This window comes from Notamacropus eugenii, chromosome 7, assembly GCF_028372415.1.
Source record: "Notamacropus eugenii isolate mMacEug1 chromosome 7, mMacEug1.pri_v2, whole genome shotgun sequence".
NCBI lineage: Eukaryota > Metazoa > Chordata > Mammalia > Diprotodontia > Macropodidae > Notamacropus > Notamacropus eugenii.
In genome coordinates, this window is record NC_092878.1 from 139097673 (window position 1) to 139115563 (window position 17891).

The 17891-nt window shown below is 36.4% G+C and overlaps 1 protein-coding gene across 1 annotated transcript in view; it reads right to left on the reverse strand.

Annotated features, from left to right (window-relative positions):
• The window catches only part of PPP3CA (protein phosphatase 3 catalytic subunit alpha), a 385241-nt gene that overhangs the window by 35224 nt on the left and 332126 nt on the right, over positions 1-17891 (reverse strand). The window lies entirely within an intron of this gene.

Here is a 17891-nt window from a genome sequence, read left to right on the forward strand (position 1 = left end):
AGCCGGTCCATGCCAAAGCATAGCATTGCAGAATATTCTAGTGGGTTGAATTTTTTAAAAATAAAATAGTATAATCTTCTACTCAATATATAAATATCTTTTATAACATTTCGGATGATTGATCACTTAATGACAACCAACAGATAAATTTATTAAAGATAGCTGCTATGGTCTTAGACTTGCCAACACAAAGTCAAAGTTGAGGCTGTCTAGGGTTTTGAGGGCCTTCCATTCTACTAGGACAGGGGAATTCTTTGGAAATCTGGTGAACCTTAGCAACTCCATCTCAGAATAATGATTTTAATTGCATAAAATAACACACGCAATTACAAAGGAAATAGATTACGTTGAAATACAATTATCAAAGTATTTTTAAAAAGTTCAATTATTGTAAATTAAGAAGTCCTACACAAAGGAGATTCACTGTGTTTACAAACAAGGTGACACAGGCTATTGATAAAATAGATGCATCAAAGGGAGACTGGCATTAACAACTGAGAGAATTAGGAATCACTGTTTTAATACCCCAACTGTGAGAGAACTCAATACCCAATGGGACAGATTTAACACTACTGGACAAGGCTCATGATAGCAAATCTTTCATAGCCTGCCTTTAACTTCTACTTATGATTCTGTCTTCTGGAGGAATACAGAATGTCCACCTCCCACCATATCCTCAATGTCCATGATATCCCTCTAAATATTAGAAGTGAAGTATCATCTCTTTCCTTATTTTCTAATGTAAAGGTCCCCAATTTCTTCAAGTGTTCTAATAAGATTTCTTGATGCTTCATCATAGTAATTTTCTATCTCTGGATATTCTCTAGTTATCCACACCCTTCTTAAAATGAAACACGCAGAGTTTAGTATAATAGTCTGACCATAGTCTGTTGGTTGCCTGAAGACAAGGACTGTCCCATTTTTTATTTTGTATCCCCAGTCCCTACCTAGCACTTTGCCTTACACACAGTTGGAACTTCCTGAATTGAGCCTAATTTAGTGCCCATTTACCATCCATGATGAGCTGCTAATGCAACTTGAGATTGTGTTGGCTTTTTCAAAAGTTAGCTACATCACACAATCATTATTAAGCTTGTGGTCCACTAGCCCAATGCTAGAAAGCACCATGATCCCTGCCTAAAGTCATATGTTATTTGCTACAAAGACAGAAGAGGGACAAAGTGGATATAGCCCCTGCTACCAGGGAGGACATTGGAGCCAATGATATGCAGCTAGCATACCGCTGTGCAGTCACATATTCAAAGTTCCATGAGGGTCCTATATCCAGAGAGCCCTAACAACCAGACTTGAATGAGAGATGTCCTTTACCTACCATATCCATACACGGTGTAATCCTGGAGAGGAATTACAACTCATACCCTAGTCTACTACTCCACTTGACCTAATGATGTACATATATATTACAAAAACAAAACAAAATACCCCTTCCGCCTAGGAAGCAAAAACATCTTCTATCATTATGAGTATACTTTTACAGTTTGGGATGGAAAAAAGGCAATGTAGCCCTCAGCTACCCTTGGTATCACACTAACATCTGTTTCATATAAAATTAATTCTATTTTTGAACACCATGTATTCACAACAGCAGGTTTACGTTTTATCTTTGGGAATATTTTTCATGCATGTTAACTACTCTTTGTGCAAAGTAATATCTCTTTCATGTCTCTCCTATGTTTTATTAGCTTGAGGTTAGTGGAGAAAGAAGAGAAAAAATGGGTGCGGTTTGGAGGGGGGAGATTAGTGGTTTAATGAATGATATGATGGAAAAGTGAGAAAAAAAAAGAATTGTGAATTCTTATTCTCTGATATTGATTTGTCATTTGAGCATTTAGCATGACCAAAAGTAAATACTGGGAAATGTGGAAGTACGGAAAAATTGTAAATAAAATAGAAAAAGAAAGCATACTTTCCTATGAAAGTATACAGAGATATAATAGATCAGTACAGTAGTGATACTTGGTAATATTGAGTTGAAATTACATTTTTAAATTGAAGTAAATGGCCAGTAACCCGCATACATTTATTTATTATTTATTCATATCATTTACATTATAAAATATATCATATTAGTGGGGAGAGGGGGAGAGCAGCAAGGTGCACTGATTCATCTTCCTAATTATTATCCTACAACAAAGAACACCAGAATGGGGACAGGGTTCTGGGTTCTAATTCTGTTTTTGCCCTGCCACTTACTAGTTGTATCACCTTGACAAGTGAAATAGTCCCTCTTTGAGCCTCAGTTCCAAATCTATAAAATCTGGAGAATGAATTAGTTGACATGTAAGATAATTTGTTGATTTAGGTAATAGTGTGTAAAGAAAATTATATCAAAGCATCCTCTCGTTACATGAGAGTTTTCAATCTATACCTAAAGTCCTTCCCCCCATATTTTCAACAGAATAACATAATTACACAGCTCTTTTTGCACCTCTCTCCCACCCCTCCAGAGACATGCTTTTTACATATCTCATAATGGAAAAAAGTGCCGGATTTAGAATCAAAGTACTTGGGTTCAAATTTTGACCTTGTAAGTGTGAATGTGGGCAAGTTAAGGCCTTAGTTTCATCTTACTATCGTTATCTAAAAATGATGAGTTTGTACTCAACTCCTAAAGTTCCTTCTACCTTTAAATTTGTGACCTTATATCATCTATAGTCACAAATATGAAAAGCTGTCTCCTTGTAATATATAAGCTATTTAGATAAAAACCAAATCAAATATCTCCAACCACCAAAAGTCACGGAATTCACAGTTCAACGGTATGCCTCACCTCCCACATCAACACCCATACCACCTGTTCTTTGATTGGCATTACCCAAATCAGTTACAGCTTTAACACTGCACTATTATCTGAAATGCATGAAAAGCATTCATCCTTGGTAGGATGTAAGCATGACACACTCAGAGTTATCCAAGGCTACCTCCTCTGTGTACAGTTCTGAGAAAGACAGGAAAAATCTCCACTAAAAGACTTTTTATGCAATCCCTCATATAATTGTCTGTAGACCAAAAGCACCTTTTCATTGGTCAGCCTTTTCAGAATTCTGTTCATGGATACCACACACAGGTCTTAACTTACTGTTGTTGTTTTACACAGAAAAGATCAAGAAACAGAAAGTTAATGGTATTTTAGCTCCATATAGAGGTGTGAAAAAATATTGAAAGGAATGATGGTGTGGTCTAAAGAGTACTGGACTGAAAAAATATTTTATCCCATTTGAAATACTGAAGAGTTTTGGACAAGCCCCTTAATTGTCCTCAGCTTTATTTATCTTATTTGTCAATTACATTTTAATTTTCTTTCCTGTGCAATGTGCTCATGTCTGATGCTGAATGATCTTTTCATTTCAGTGTGCTATTCTCAGTCTTTATCCTTCTTCACTTTTGCAGCATTTGTCACTGCTGACTACCATTTCCTCCTGGCTAATCTCTCCTCTTTGGATTGGTGTGATACATTCTTTTTTTCTCCTTCTTTTTGTTGATCTCTGTCTTCTTACTCTTTGCTGGCTTATTGCCAATGTGATGCCTAATGGTAGACCAAAGAGTCTTTCCTTTGGCCTCTTCCCTAGTTCTTCTAAATTCTCTACCTTGGCGATCTCATTAGATTCCAAGGCTTCAGTTACTATTTTTTTATTCTGACGACTCCAAAATCTACATATCCAATCCATGGTTCTTTCAAGTGCCCATATCACACTAGGTACCTATGGGTTATTTCAAATTGGACAACTTTGCATGAATCTCAAGATTGACATATCCAAACCAAAACTAATTCTCTTCCCTCTTTTGAACCTTCAAGAATTCCTCCTTCTGAATTTCCCTATTACTATTATGATACCACTATCCTTTTAGTGACCCAAATTCAGAATCATTTTTTAATTCTTATTCTTAATCAGGCCAAATATCAAATAAGGTGCCAGATCTTGTCATTCCTATCTCCATAACATCTTTTATATATTCCCCCTCCCCCATACAATCATCCATCCAGTTCAGGTCCTTATAAACTCTTACATAGGTTCTTAATTGGTTTCCTGCCTCAATTCTCTCCTAACTTTAGTTCATCCTCCATGAAGCCACCAAAGTGATTTTCCTAAAGGTCCGTTCTGAACGTGTCATCTCCCTAGTCAATAAAATCTGGTGGCTTCTTATTACCCATGGGGCAATTATAATCTTTCACTTACTCCTCTTTATAATTCTTCACAATCTGGTCCCTTCCTAGTTTTTCCAACCTATCTACTAATAGCTAGCATCTATACAATGTTTTAGGATTTCCAAAGTACTTTATGTAGGTTATCTCCCTTGCTTTTCTCACACAATCCAGTGCAGTAACTACTGTCATCACTCTTCATTTTACAGATGACAAAATCATTTGAGAAAGGCCAGGGTTAAATGCTAATAAGTGCCTGGGGAAGAATTTGAATTCAAGTCTTCTTGACTCTTAGTCCAACACTTTATCCACTATACCATCTAACTGCCTTGACTTACACATTACTTTCCTCCCTTCTATCTACAATCCAGTCATACTCAGGACTGTGGGAGGACTATATCTCACCCACAACTCCTTATTTTTCATCTCTGTGCTTTTGCATTGGTTGGCCACTATTCTGGGAATGTTATTCCCCAATATGGTTGTCTCCTGCAATCCCTAGTGTTCTCAAAGACTCCACTCAATGCCATTTCCTTCATGTGATCTTTCTTTGTACCACCCCAGCTACTTGTTCCTTACTCTCCAAAATTATCATATATCTTAATATTATATTAATATATTTTAATACTGTATATATAATCTATCATCTATCTATCTATCTATCTATCTATCATCTATCTATCTATCTATCTATCTATCTATCTATCTATCTATCTATCTATCTATCTATCTATTTTTATTATGAGGACAGCTAGGTGGCACAGTGGATAGAATGCTGAGCCTGAAGTTAGGAACACCTGAGTTAAAATCTGGCCTCAGACACTAACTTTATGACCCTGTGTAAGTCATTTACTCCTATTTGCTTTAGTTTCCTCATTAGTAAAAAATGAGTTAGAGAAGGAAATGACAAATTACTCCAGTATCTTTGACCAGGAAATCCCAAATGGGGACATAAAATGTCAGACACAACTAAATAACAATGAAATTTTCATCACATATATGTGACTTCCTTCATTTGAATATAGGCTTCATGAGATGATACGGTCTTCTTCAACAATGAAGGATGAACACAACAATCTGTAAGTAGACCCAGCTGCCTGAATGGGGACCCAGCTAGCTGAGTAACTCAGCTCTTCCTCTCCTGTCTCTCTCCCCCATCCCCTTCCTTCTCCTATCGAAAGGAAGGTAAATTTGGATGACCAGAGGATGCCCAGTTAACTTGGGGTTTACTAGTTTAGATTCCCTTCCCTTCCCTTCCTTTCCCTCTCCACTTAAACCTATTGCACTCTGAAGCCCATAGATTGTACAACACCAGACCCTGCCCAAGCCCTACTTAAGGGCTATTTTCTGGACCCTGCTGGCTTAAGAGTGATTATCAATGGTAACTGTTGCTTTTTCACTCCCAGCTTGATTTAGTTATTTTTCTTTGCCTAATTAAAGGGGCCATCGCCTCACTACTTCTTAAACAGGCCTATTCATTGAATGGTAGTTACCTCACCCTAAGTGAGCACCTGAATATGCCTTGGCCTTAAGGGACCAAGGTCTCCCAGTGCATCCTGGGCTATCTCCAGTCGTCCTGATGAGTACCTGGTCACTAGATCCAGATGGCTCTGGAGGACAAGTGAGGCTGGTGACCTGCACAGCCCTCCCTCACTCAAAACAAAGTCAAGTGCAAGTCATGTCATCATTTCTCTGATGGCATGGCCTTCTTTGGCAATGAAGGACGAACACACAACAACAATAAGCTTGATGAGAGTGGGGATAATTTTTACTTTTCCTATCTATTTCCACCCCTGAGCACAATACTGTTTCTTGTTTGATTATAGAATACCCAGAGATTTTATAGGGATGTGAAACTACTTCCTAAGGACAGTTAGTTTTGACATAGGGTTTAATGGTTTACAAAGTGATTTACATACACCACATACAATTCCATAAGGTAGGTGCTATTATTATCCCCATTTTGCTGATGAGGATCCTGAGGCTGTGAAGTTATGTGGTTTATTGAGGGTCACAGAGATAGTAAATGTGATGTGGGTCTTAGAATCAGATCTTCCTAATTCTAAGTACCATACTCTATCCACTGTGTCACCTAATTGCTTCTAATAGTTAGTGTTAGTTAACTTTATCACTTATACCTTAGAAGGTGAGCTCAAAATGTCAAAGGAGAGCAATACCGAGAGAAGACTTCTGCCCATAAGGATTACCTAAAGCCTCACACAATAGTGTGCTCAGTTCATTCTGAATGGATTTTCCTAGACAAGAAGGCTATTTTCAGTGTAGTGCTCCTAGCACACCTAGGTTTTGGAAATTATGTAAAGCATTTTAGACATTCGTGGTCAGGAGATCTCATACCAAAGATTTAATTCATGATTCAAATTTTGTCCCGTAGTTGTGTCCTATCAGACACAGGGAGAGTTGGGAGACTAAAATGATAAAAAAAATACTTATATAAGCACGCCTTTTCCTCACACTTTCTCCAGGCTTCCTCAAAGCAAGAGCAAAAGTATCCCAAAACAAGGCAAGTGCCAAAATAGTTTTGATCCATTCAGGTTTAGTGGAATGAAATTTTATTCCTTTGAAATAGAAATGAAATGCTATTTCCTTTATACTTTGCCATTGGCTGATGCTCAAACAGAGATGCCAGGAGTAGTATAGATGGTAGTATATATGACATAGGTAAGTTACCATGAAAAGGGATTTGAAGTTTCAGGGGATAAAATAATGGGGGGAATATCCATATGACTAAGATTCTTGGTCTAATATAAAGACTCATGATGTCCTTTGGCAGCTCTTTTAAATGATGGTTGCATCCTGTATGTATGGATTCTTTCTCTAGTATTTGGAAGAGTGTGTACGTGTGAGTGCATGAATATGTGTGTGTATTTAATTGGCAGTTTTCTATAGAATTTTGTAAAATTGTAAGTCATTCATTCTGAAAGGCAAGCTACTAGAATTACTAAATGTCTTTTCTATAGGCAAGGATCAATACTCTCATTTATTTTTTATTTGTCCAGCCTAGAACAGTGCGCGATAGATAGTAGATACTCAGTAAATCCTGTAAACTGCTAGTTACAGTCACATCTGAAGTCACATCTATTTATATTAAAATAATCATTTCAGTTGTGTTCGATTCTTTGTTACTCCATTTGGGGTTTTCTTGGCAAAGATACTAGCGTGCTTGCCATTTCCTTCTCCACTTCATTTTTCAAATGAGGAAACTGAGGTAAACAGAATTAAGTGACTTGCACGGGGACATATCAAGCAAGTGTCTGAAGCCTCATTTGAACTCAGGTCCTCCTGAGTCCAAGTCTGGCCCCCTATCCATGGAGCCACCTAGCTGCCCTGCAATGTTATTATGGGAAGACACAAGAAGACATAAGTGAATCTTGCTTCAGGCACCAGCGATGTTACCCCTGACAAATCACTAAAACTGTTGGCTTTGGTTTGCCACTTATAAAACAAAAGTAATAACAGTACTTTCCTCATAGGAACCCCTCCTTTTTGAAATTTACTATTTAGTTTTTCCCCAGTTATATGTAAAGATGCTTTTGAAATTAATTTTAAAAAGGAATTTTATATTTGTTTAAATATATAACACATTAATTATTATTATATAAAAGAAAATGTTTAATGTATTAATAAGTATTAAATATTTAAATACATAAAATTTAAAATTAAATTTAAAATCCAAATTCTCTCCCTCCCTTCCTGCCCCAGAGAAGCCTTTAAGGTGTTTTTTTAGATGCTAGCTATTATTATCAGTACTTGCAGTATTTCACATAATGTCAGGTGCTTAACAAATGCTTATTGACTAAGCAAATTCTATCTGATCTATAAATTTTAATCAACATGAAATATTGCATTATTTATAGATTCAGATTTCAGTACATTGAATTCACTTGAGGCCATCAGATCATCATAGTGTATTTCTCAAACATATTGTATTATGCTGGGTTCTTGGCAGACTTTTCAACCTCCCATCTCTCCTTGCTCCAAATAATTGTTCACATCACTGCTAGACCATTCTTCCTTTCACAAAAACCTCTCAAATCAAAACTCCAATGCCTAAAAAATATAGCTGAAAATATTTAGCCTGATATTCAGGGCCTTCCATAATCTAATAGAACCTTATCTTTCCTGCCTAAATGCACATGGCTCTCAGTCACGTACTCTAATTTCAGCCAAATTGTCCTTCTTCCCTATATCTGCTAGGTTTTCATATCTCCTTGCCTTTATTCAATGTTCCATATGCTCTCAGAATGTTCTCTCTCCCCCCCCTGAGTAGTGGATAGCTTCCTCTTTTTTAAAGCCCAACTCAGATGTTAATCTTATAGTTGCCAAAGACTCCCCTTCAATCCCCCCTAGGATTCACGTGCCTTTTTGTTTGTGTCTACCGTGAATTAATTTACATTAATGTGTATGCAACTTATGTGTTCCTCTACCAGACTATAAACCACATAAATGCAGGAATTATGTTGTATCTAAACCTTGTATTTCCTTCATTCCCAGAATATACTACAGGTCCTGATCACTTTGTTGTATCTGAATCATTTGGGAATGGCTCTGCAGATGGTAAGACTTTTAGAATTATCATGTGATGGTGACAGTAGATGGAGATAAATGAAGTATGAAACTTCCATGAGAATAAAACAGAAATCTACTGCACCCTAGGGCATTGAAAAAGTCTGATAATTTCAGAGTTGACTAGCACATGAAAACAGGCTCCGCATTTTATGGCTCATCCTTCTAGCCATCCTCACCTATTCACTATCTGGTCCAATTACATTTTTTTTAACAGTAAGGGTGACAGGGTATTAAAGGTCTGTAGCAACAGAAGGTCACATATCTAGTATTGTATTGGATTCATTTCAAGGACTAGCTACACATCAAACATGGAAATATAGTATCTGGTTAGATGAATGCTACAATGTAGTTATTATAAATTACTTGCCTAGAATTTAACCTATCACAGGATCAAAGAACTGGAAGGGACTTCAGACATCAAGTCCAAACAGAATCTGTCCAAGAATTCTTTCTACAATACACTTGACAAGTATTCCTCTAGCCTTTGCATGAAGATCTCCACTCAGAGTGACGCTACCTTCCGAGGGAGTTCATTCCACTTTTGCTCAGGAGGTTTTCTTTAATTATTAGGAAGTTTTCCCCTTATACTTGTTTCATTACCAACTATTACATAGCTTGTGGAAAGAGTCATGAAGTGACTGTTATGATGCCACTAACTACCTTTCTTTGGCAATTTGTCTGGATGATTCATACCCCTGAGTATTTCCTACCAATTGTACCACTAAACCCTAACTGAAAAGAAACTCATAGTCAAATTGAGGTTAAGTCATGAGATAACCTTGAAACTTGGGCATTCAAATGGTTTATAAGTTGGTGGAGTATTTGAAGGACTGATACTGCACTGCTGAATATACAAGAAAGAGATATACAAGAAAGGAACACATGACTGTTAATATATTTAAACACCTAAAGTTATAGCTATGAGTTATAGGGTATTATTTAAACATCATTACAACACATAATATCATTTTGTGATAATGATGGTGATGAAAGATGGTTACAATGATAACTAATATATATAGTGCTTTGAAGTTTGCAAAATACTTTATAAAGAGTCTATCCTTTCAACACTGTGAGTTAGGTGCCATACTCATCCCATTTTACAGGTGTGGAAACTGAGGCTGAAGGAGGTTAAGTGATTTGCCCATGGTCATATGGCTAGTTAATGTCTATTAAAGGAATAAGCATTTACATAGCACTTAATATGTAGTAAGTACTACTTTGCTAAGTGCATTAAAAAAACTCATTTGATCCTCACAATAACTATGATAGGTGTTATTACAGTCATCATTTTACAGTAGTGGACGGTGAGGTAAGAAACAGCTAAGTGACTTGCCCAGGGTCACACAGCTAGTAAGTGTCTGAGGAAGGATTTGAACTCAGGTCCTCCTGACTCCAGCAGTCCAGCACTCTTAATATTTGTGTCAGCTGGTGTTCATATCATTTTTCCCTAAGCACCCATCTGCCTACTCACTAAACCCCCAGTATCTCGCCATTTCATCTACAATACAATGTCTTTTAAAACCTGTCACAACCTGATTACAACCAATCTTTTGAGCCTCATTATACATTATTTCCCTTTCTACATTCTAGGCTCTAGTCAAACTGCTTTATACTGCACCTTCAAGGCATACTTTAAGAACTACCTTATGCACAAAACCTTTCCTGATTTGCCCACCTGCTTCTGTTCTATTGATAGTTCAAGCTACCTCGCTAAATTTTTAACTACTTATCTTCATTTTCTACCTATTTTGGTTCTCTTTATTCCACCACCATTACCCCCACGTGTGTCTCCCCCCATCCCTCACTGGAATGTAAAATCCTAGAGAGTAAAAATTGTCTCAATCTTTGTATTTGTAGGTCAAGTGCCTATAACAATGCATGTCATAGGGGAGCTCTTCATTGATTAATTGTTGCTATAAGCAATTCAACCTTAGCCTCAGAAAAAAATGTAACTAAAGCAATTGTACCTAGGCATTAGGTACTTAAAAAAAAAACACTGATATCAGTTTCTAATCTGATAACATTTTTTCACATTTAAAATTATATTTAAAATTCAGTCCTAAGCTGTAACATACATTGAATTCTTAAATGTGATTTCCAAGACATCTTTGCCACTGAGTTGTCACTAACTCAATATATTCAATGTGAAGATGTCATTACATCCATCCATCCATCCATCCATCCATCCATCCATCCGTCTGTCTGTCTGTCTATGTGCGCACATACACACACACATACACACACACACACACACACACACACACACACACACATTTCCAGAGAAAAATAAGGAGGAAGTGAACCTTATGCAGGTCTCTACTTTTAAACCATTAAGTGTAGCAAATATCACTTTACTGATTTACACTTTCTCTTCCATGCCTTTTGTAATTTAATTAATTTGTACATATCTAAGATAGTGCCACTTTCAGGTATTGACTATTTGGCAATATAAATGGGCAGAAATAAGGATAGTTGTTAAAGAAAAGTTGCTAAAATAGCTCATAGATAAAAGACCATTATTCAGTGTAAAAATAAGCAGTGTTTTTTCACCTAGCATCTACTTTATATGTGACAGATATGATTTCTTTAAGGTTGAAAGCTGGGAAATCTTGAAACCTAGAAAAGTTTTGTGACTATGGGACAAATGTATAATGCCAAATTATATCTTGTGTGGCAGAAGTATATATTTTGGTTTTTCATCATGAGATAAGTCACAAAAGAGATGGCTTCACAACAGAGAATGTTCTTTGGAGCAAAAGTTTGGGTAAGACCAGGTCTTTGAGGGTCAAGCCCAAATCTCCAAGTAGGTCAGAAAAAAAGTCTTCAGAACTGGTTCACAGAAAGACAGCAAAGTGCATCTCCAAGACACTGCTGTTTGATAGAGGTGCTTGGAGAAAAAGCTGTGCTATATCTATTTCCCTACACTGTCATCTACTGTCTAAGTAAGGGGAAATCCAGCCAAGGCAACCCACCTGGAAAAGCTCTGCAGTTCCCAGGTTTAGGGATCTGTTTTGAATAAAGGAACTGAACACTTGTTTGGCAGCTCAGAACAGGAGTCACATGAGCATAACAGGCAATAAAGAAGCAACTTCACCCTATCAGTGACTTTTGGTGCAGAATGTACCTACTGGGACAAAAAATATCATGACCCAGAGTTTCAATATGTGAGTTGCCCCAGGAACATATGTCTCCTACTCATGTGCCTCTATACTATAGTTTTTGAAGTTTGTGTCTACTTTTTCCCTACTGTGTGCATTAATAGGGGAATATATTCCTGGTTTTGGAGTAGAACATTATATTTTAATTACATTTCTTTGATTCTATTTAGTAAATATTTCTGATTAAGAATTACTGATGTAAACTTGGTTGATTTTTAAATGGAAAAAAATGCCACTAGGGGATAAGAGCTGCAATTATGAATAGTAAGAGAATATTATTTTATTCAGATTGTGCCAAGAACACTATGAGTGAGATAGAACAAAGCATCCACCCCTTCTGGGAGGCTCCAACCTGACAAGATGAAGTGCAGGTTGGGTGAGAGATCCAATCCCAAATCAGAGAAAGGAGAATCAGGGACTTGGGTACCAATTCCACACCAGTGCTACACATATTTCAGCTAATCTGATTTTTTAAGCTCCATTGAAACTAGAAAGCGCTTTTTCTTAATATCTATCCTAAGCAGCATTCGTTCTTTTGGTGTCTTATAAACTAAAAACAAACCAAAATAAAACAAAAACAATGCACAGAATTCCATAGTTGGAAGGGTCCTCATGCCTCCCCATACTCCCCTTTCCTCAATAAACAATGTACCCAACAAAATAGTCATTTACTCTCTGCCTGAAGATTTCCAAATGAGACCACAAAGCCCAGTCTGCTTTTGAACTATACCCATCATTAGACACATTTCCTAGCTTCTAATATTGTTCTTCTAGGACAAGGTAGAATTACCTTTGTCCAAGTGACAGCACATTCAAATACTTAAACAGAGCTACCATATAGCCCCTGTGCAATCTTCTATAAGCTACATATTCCTACTTTTTCAAACTTATCCTTGTATAGCCTAGTGTTCACTCCTTTCACCAATCCAATCACCCTACCCTAGGCATATTTGTTTTTGTTTGCTTTTTTTAAACTGTGGCTCCCCAAACTGAACTCAGTGCTACTGATGTGGTATGAGCAGGGTATAATGTAGGAAGGCTATCAGCTCCTTTGTTCTGGCTACCATTTCTCTATTACTATAAGTGAAGATGGCATGAGATTTTCTGGCTATGTCACACTGTTGACTTACACTGAGTTTATAGTCCACTAAAATCCTCATATATTTTTGTATGAATCATAGTCTAGTAATATATCTCCCTATTCTGTACATATGTACTTGAGTTTCTGAGCTTAGTTATCTATTTTAAATTCAATCTTATTCTATTTAACTGATTTCTGGCCTGTCAAGCATTTTGAATCTGTCATAGGAAAAAAAGATATTTGACCCTCCTGGGTTCATATTGTCTCAAGATTTAAGGAGTATTTCATTGATATATTCATTAAAAATGCTAAACAGAATAAAGCCCAGAATAGACACTCTATAGAGTCATCTCACCAGACTGATGTCAATACATTATTTGGTTCTGGTCATTCAACCAGATATGCAAACACCTGTCTACATTTCTTCATCTTTCCTACAAGGATACCATGGGAGATTTGCTCATATGCCTTGCTGAAATCTAGATATCAACCCATTAATTTTTCAGTCAAACACATAGACACACCAATATGTTTCAGAAGTCCAAACAATCAATGTTTAGTTGAGTTAAGAGTCAAAGGATAAATGAGATGATTGGGATATAAAATCTCAATGGGTGATTTCTTTTTTTCATCCTCCTTTCCATTAATTAATATTTAAAAAGAAAGCAAGTTGAGTACAGGATTGAAACTAAGACTGTTTAGAAAGAGGCCTCCAGCAGTGTTCCTGACCCACTCTGATAGTGCAGCTGGATAAACAGAAACTGAAAAACACTGGTGCTTTTGGGGATAGTTTTTAAAAGGGAAGAAATGAATTATTTATTTTAGGATAACCTAAAAGCTACTCTAACTTACATTGTATTAATAATTTGTATATTCGAATATGCTGCACTCAAGGATAATTTTAAAGAAACAAATAACACTTCATTTCAAAGACTTCTCCTCTTACAAAAGCTAGGTAGAATCACCTGAAAAGCCACTTGAAAAATAAAAGAATGAGCCACATAATAGCTCAGTGAATATTCTTTCTTACATAATACTATGTAGCAGAGATGAAATCAAATATTGCATGCAAACAACTGAGACTGGAGGATGGGAAATATTTCACATTAATAATATATTACTGAGTAACAAATGCTTTAAAATAATTCCATCAAGCTATATCACTCAAGGTGATATCAGCTCAGAATAAATTAATATTACAGGAGCAAAAAGATTTGGGGAAGAAAAATATTTTGCTCAAAAACCTTGTTACCTTCTGAGGTTATGACCAAATTGAGCCATTCCTCCTGAGTTGCAAATATCCATTTCTACTTGTCATCTTTCTGCATTGTATTCAAAGGAATTACTGTCAATGGCTGTGTTCCTTGCTTCTTCTTGTCTCTTTCAAATCTCCAAGAAAAGAATTCTCAAATGCCCTGGTAATATACCTGGGTCTCAAAAATGGACTAGATTTTTTTCCTTGGAAAAACCTAATTTTCTTTCTATTGAAAAATACAAATTTCCTTTGGCTCTAGTCCTCATGCAGATAGGTAATTGGTCAATATCCTTCTTTTCAGCATCTCTTAAGAAATTCAAGTGCAGATGACAATTTAAACTTAAGGCATCTTTCTGGAATGTAGTGGAGTGCTTCTTCTGTTGATGGTGCCTATATCTCTCCCTCATTTTGGTCATGGAAACCTGATCTGTGGTCATTTTATATATGCCAGACAATCACATATGTAAGTAGTAAGCACATTTAAGTATTCTTTCATCAAAAAGATGATTCAAGATAAAATAAAAGTATTTGGAGGTATTTTGAGTCATGCAATAATACCTAATAACCACAAAGATCAATTTGATATGATTGAAGGGCAGAAAAGTTTAGTGGAGGAAAGTCTAGCCCATGGATTGGCTCTAGCCCTTGGCTTAATTTCATCCAGTCTATAAAGTTATTTACCAAGGAGTGATCCCATTCATGTGTGTAATTGTAAAATCATAACAAGGCAACGAATGTTGTCAGTGGAAAAATTCTAAAGGTTTACAAAACAGAATATCTAAAAAGTAAGAAAGAAAAAGAAGAAAAAAATATAAGAACCACCGCAGAATGGATGTGATAGGGATTGAATAAATATTATGTGGAACAATTGATAAGGATTCCAAGAATGTCTAAGCTTAAACAGAACATGAGAGAAGTAAAGCACTTATACTAGGCATTCTCATATTTTCTCCTTTAAAAAATGCTAGGGCACAGTGCTTATTTTACTCTTTTAATGAGAAAATAAAAAATCAGCTAATTTGTTAGAGTCAATGTGGCATGGTGTAAGGAAGTCCTGTATTGTCATTCTACCTCAAGCACCTACTGTGTGATGATGAGCAAATCACTTGACTTCTTTGACCTTCTGTTTTCTCATCTGTAAAATGGGAGTATTAATATTTGTAGAGGTCTGTTTCTTAGAGTTCATTCATGCAAACACTGAGTTTGCAATTTTCTCTTTCCCATGAGTCTGTCTGTCTGTCCCTGCTTTCTTTATATTCCCAGCACATAGCACATTGCCTGGCATGTACCAATCACTTAAGTTCTTGATGACTTGGCTTGACTATTCCTTTCCCTTATCTGACTAAAATATAGGTATGAGGTTAAATAATCAGACATCCTAGAGCTGCAAGGAACCTTAGAGGCCATCTGGCCCAACCTCCTTAGTTTTCAAATGAGGAAACTGAGATCAAAGAGAGTAAATGACTCATGGAAGGTCACAGGGCTTACTTAGTAAATAATAAGCTGGGAATGAAACCTGTATTCTCTCTGACTTCAAGTTCAACATGCTTTCCACTGGACCATGCTGTCTCTGTCAGGTTTTCATTTTCTGCTGTATTAGAATTTTTTAGGTTTTATTCTTAATATAGAAATCAGTTTGTTCCAACATATCATTTCTCTCTCTCTCTCTCTCTCTCTCTCTCTCTCTCTCTCTCTCTCTCTCTCTCTCTCTCTCTCTCTCTCTGTCTGTCTGTCTGTCTTTCTGTCTCTCTCTGTGTGAATATAAACATATAGATGCATATAGTTTTATTTATTTTGCTAAAACTTGTGATTTTATAGAAACAGACTCCCCATCTCACTAATTATCTGACACTATGGAGAACTGGTTATCACAGGGAAATGAAAATTCAGTCAACTCTGTTTTCTTCTGCATTGGTAGGTTGTGGTGAGATAGAGTATATACTAATGAATAGTTACTGGATAAATCACTGGAGCTTCAATCTTCCCATTTATCATTTTCATAAGAAATAGTACAGCTATTCAACTCTCAGTGGAGAAGTTTAAGGCTTTAAGGTGAGATCTAGCACTGGAATGACCCAAATCTCATGGGCAGTAGAGTTTTAAAGGAAAGGAGTTCTTAACCTGAGGTCTATGCTTTTTAAAAATATTTTGATAATTGCATTTCAATATAATTGGTTTCCTTTGCAATTCTATTTTTTGCGTTTAAAATCATTCTTCTGAGAAGAGGTCCCCAGGTTTTACCAATCTGCTTAAGGGGGCCATGACACAAAAAATTTCCTTGAAGTAAAGGACATTAAGAAGAATAAAAAAAATTGCAATTCACTAGGCAATGTATTGCATGCATATTAAGAATTTTCTATGTACTCTGCAGATAATGAAGGTCAGTAACTAAGTAGGAAAAAAATAATCCAAATGTGCCAACTGACAATAGAGAAATTTAAGAAATAAGTGTAATATAAAGAAAGGATAAATGAACTCTAGAACATCAGCTTAACGTGATATAAATACCTGTGGGGAAATGCCTTTAGAATTATAGTCATTAATAGATATATCTCTGGTTTTAATTTCTAGGTAAATCAATACCAAAAAACACATTTATCACTTTTATAGAATGCATAATGCTCAGTCTGCCTTTAAAACATTTAAAATCTATTGTGTAGATCTCCACAATAACATATTACTACAAGCCAGAAAATGACGTGTTAAATATGTGGCATCAGCAATATGTATTTTTGCAAGGGAATAAATAAAGTGTTTTGCTTAGTATGAAAGGCTCACGTAAAGAGGAAGAAAGAGAGAAAGAGAGAGAGAGAGAGAGAGAGAGAGAGAGAGAGAGAGAGAGAGAGAGAGAGAGAGAGAGAGAGAGAGAGAGAGAGAGAGAGAGAGAACTGGAAAGTTCTAGGTCTTGAATGTCAGGCTCCAGAATTTATACTCTCTTTGTAAAGGTAATAGGAAACCACTGAAAGTTTCTGAACAAGTTTAGCACCTTGGACAACTCAGGTCTTTCTGTTTCTGGGCTTCCTCGTTTATAAGACAAGAGGGTAGAACCAAATAATCTCTTGCAGCTCCTTCTAGCTCTACCATTCTATGATCCTATGATCTATGATTTAGGGGATTGACATATTAAAAATATTGTGTTGGGAAGATCAAACTGGCTGCTGTTCACAATGGGGTGGGAGAGTGAAGAGAGAATGGAGGTTGGTAAGCAGACCTGTCTTTCAGTAGTCAGGACTTAAGATATGAACCATATGACCTGAGGAAATAGCTAAAGGAATGCAAAGAATGAGCCTATTTGGAAAGGCAAGCTGCCTGGAACACTGTCATTAGGTGTTAAGTTCTAAGGAAATAACCCTACTCGACATTTTTTTCCCTACTTTTCCAGGAAAAAAAAAAAAAACAAAACTGTTAGCAGCACTGTGCTCTGCAAGAATTGTAAGAAAAAATCAAATCGTACTACAATCACCATGTTTGCAATTTCAGATTTTCTTAAATTCATCTTGTGGCTAAGATTCATACCATGTTCTCTGAAGCCCAGACATTTCTGCTGCTATCTTCCTGTTGGCTCTCCTTTGAAGTTGCTGGCAAAGCAATTTTGCGGCTTCTTTCTTTACTCTGGTTAACATTAATTTTATTCAAGTATAC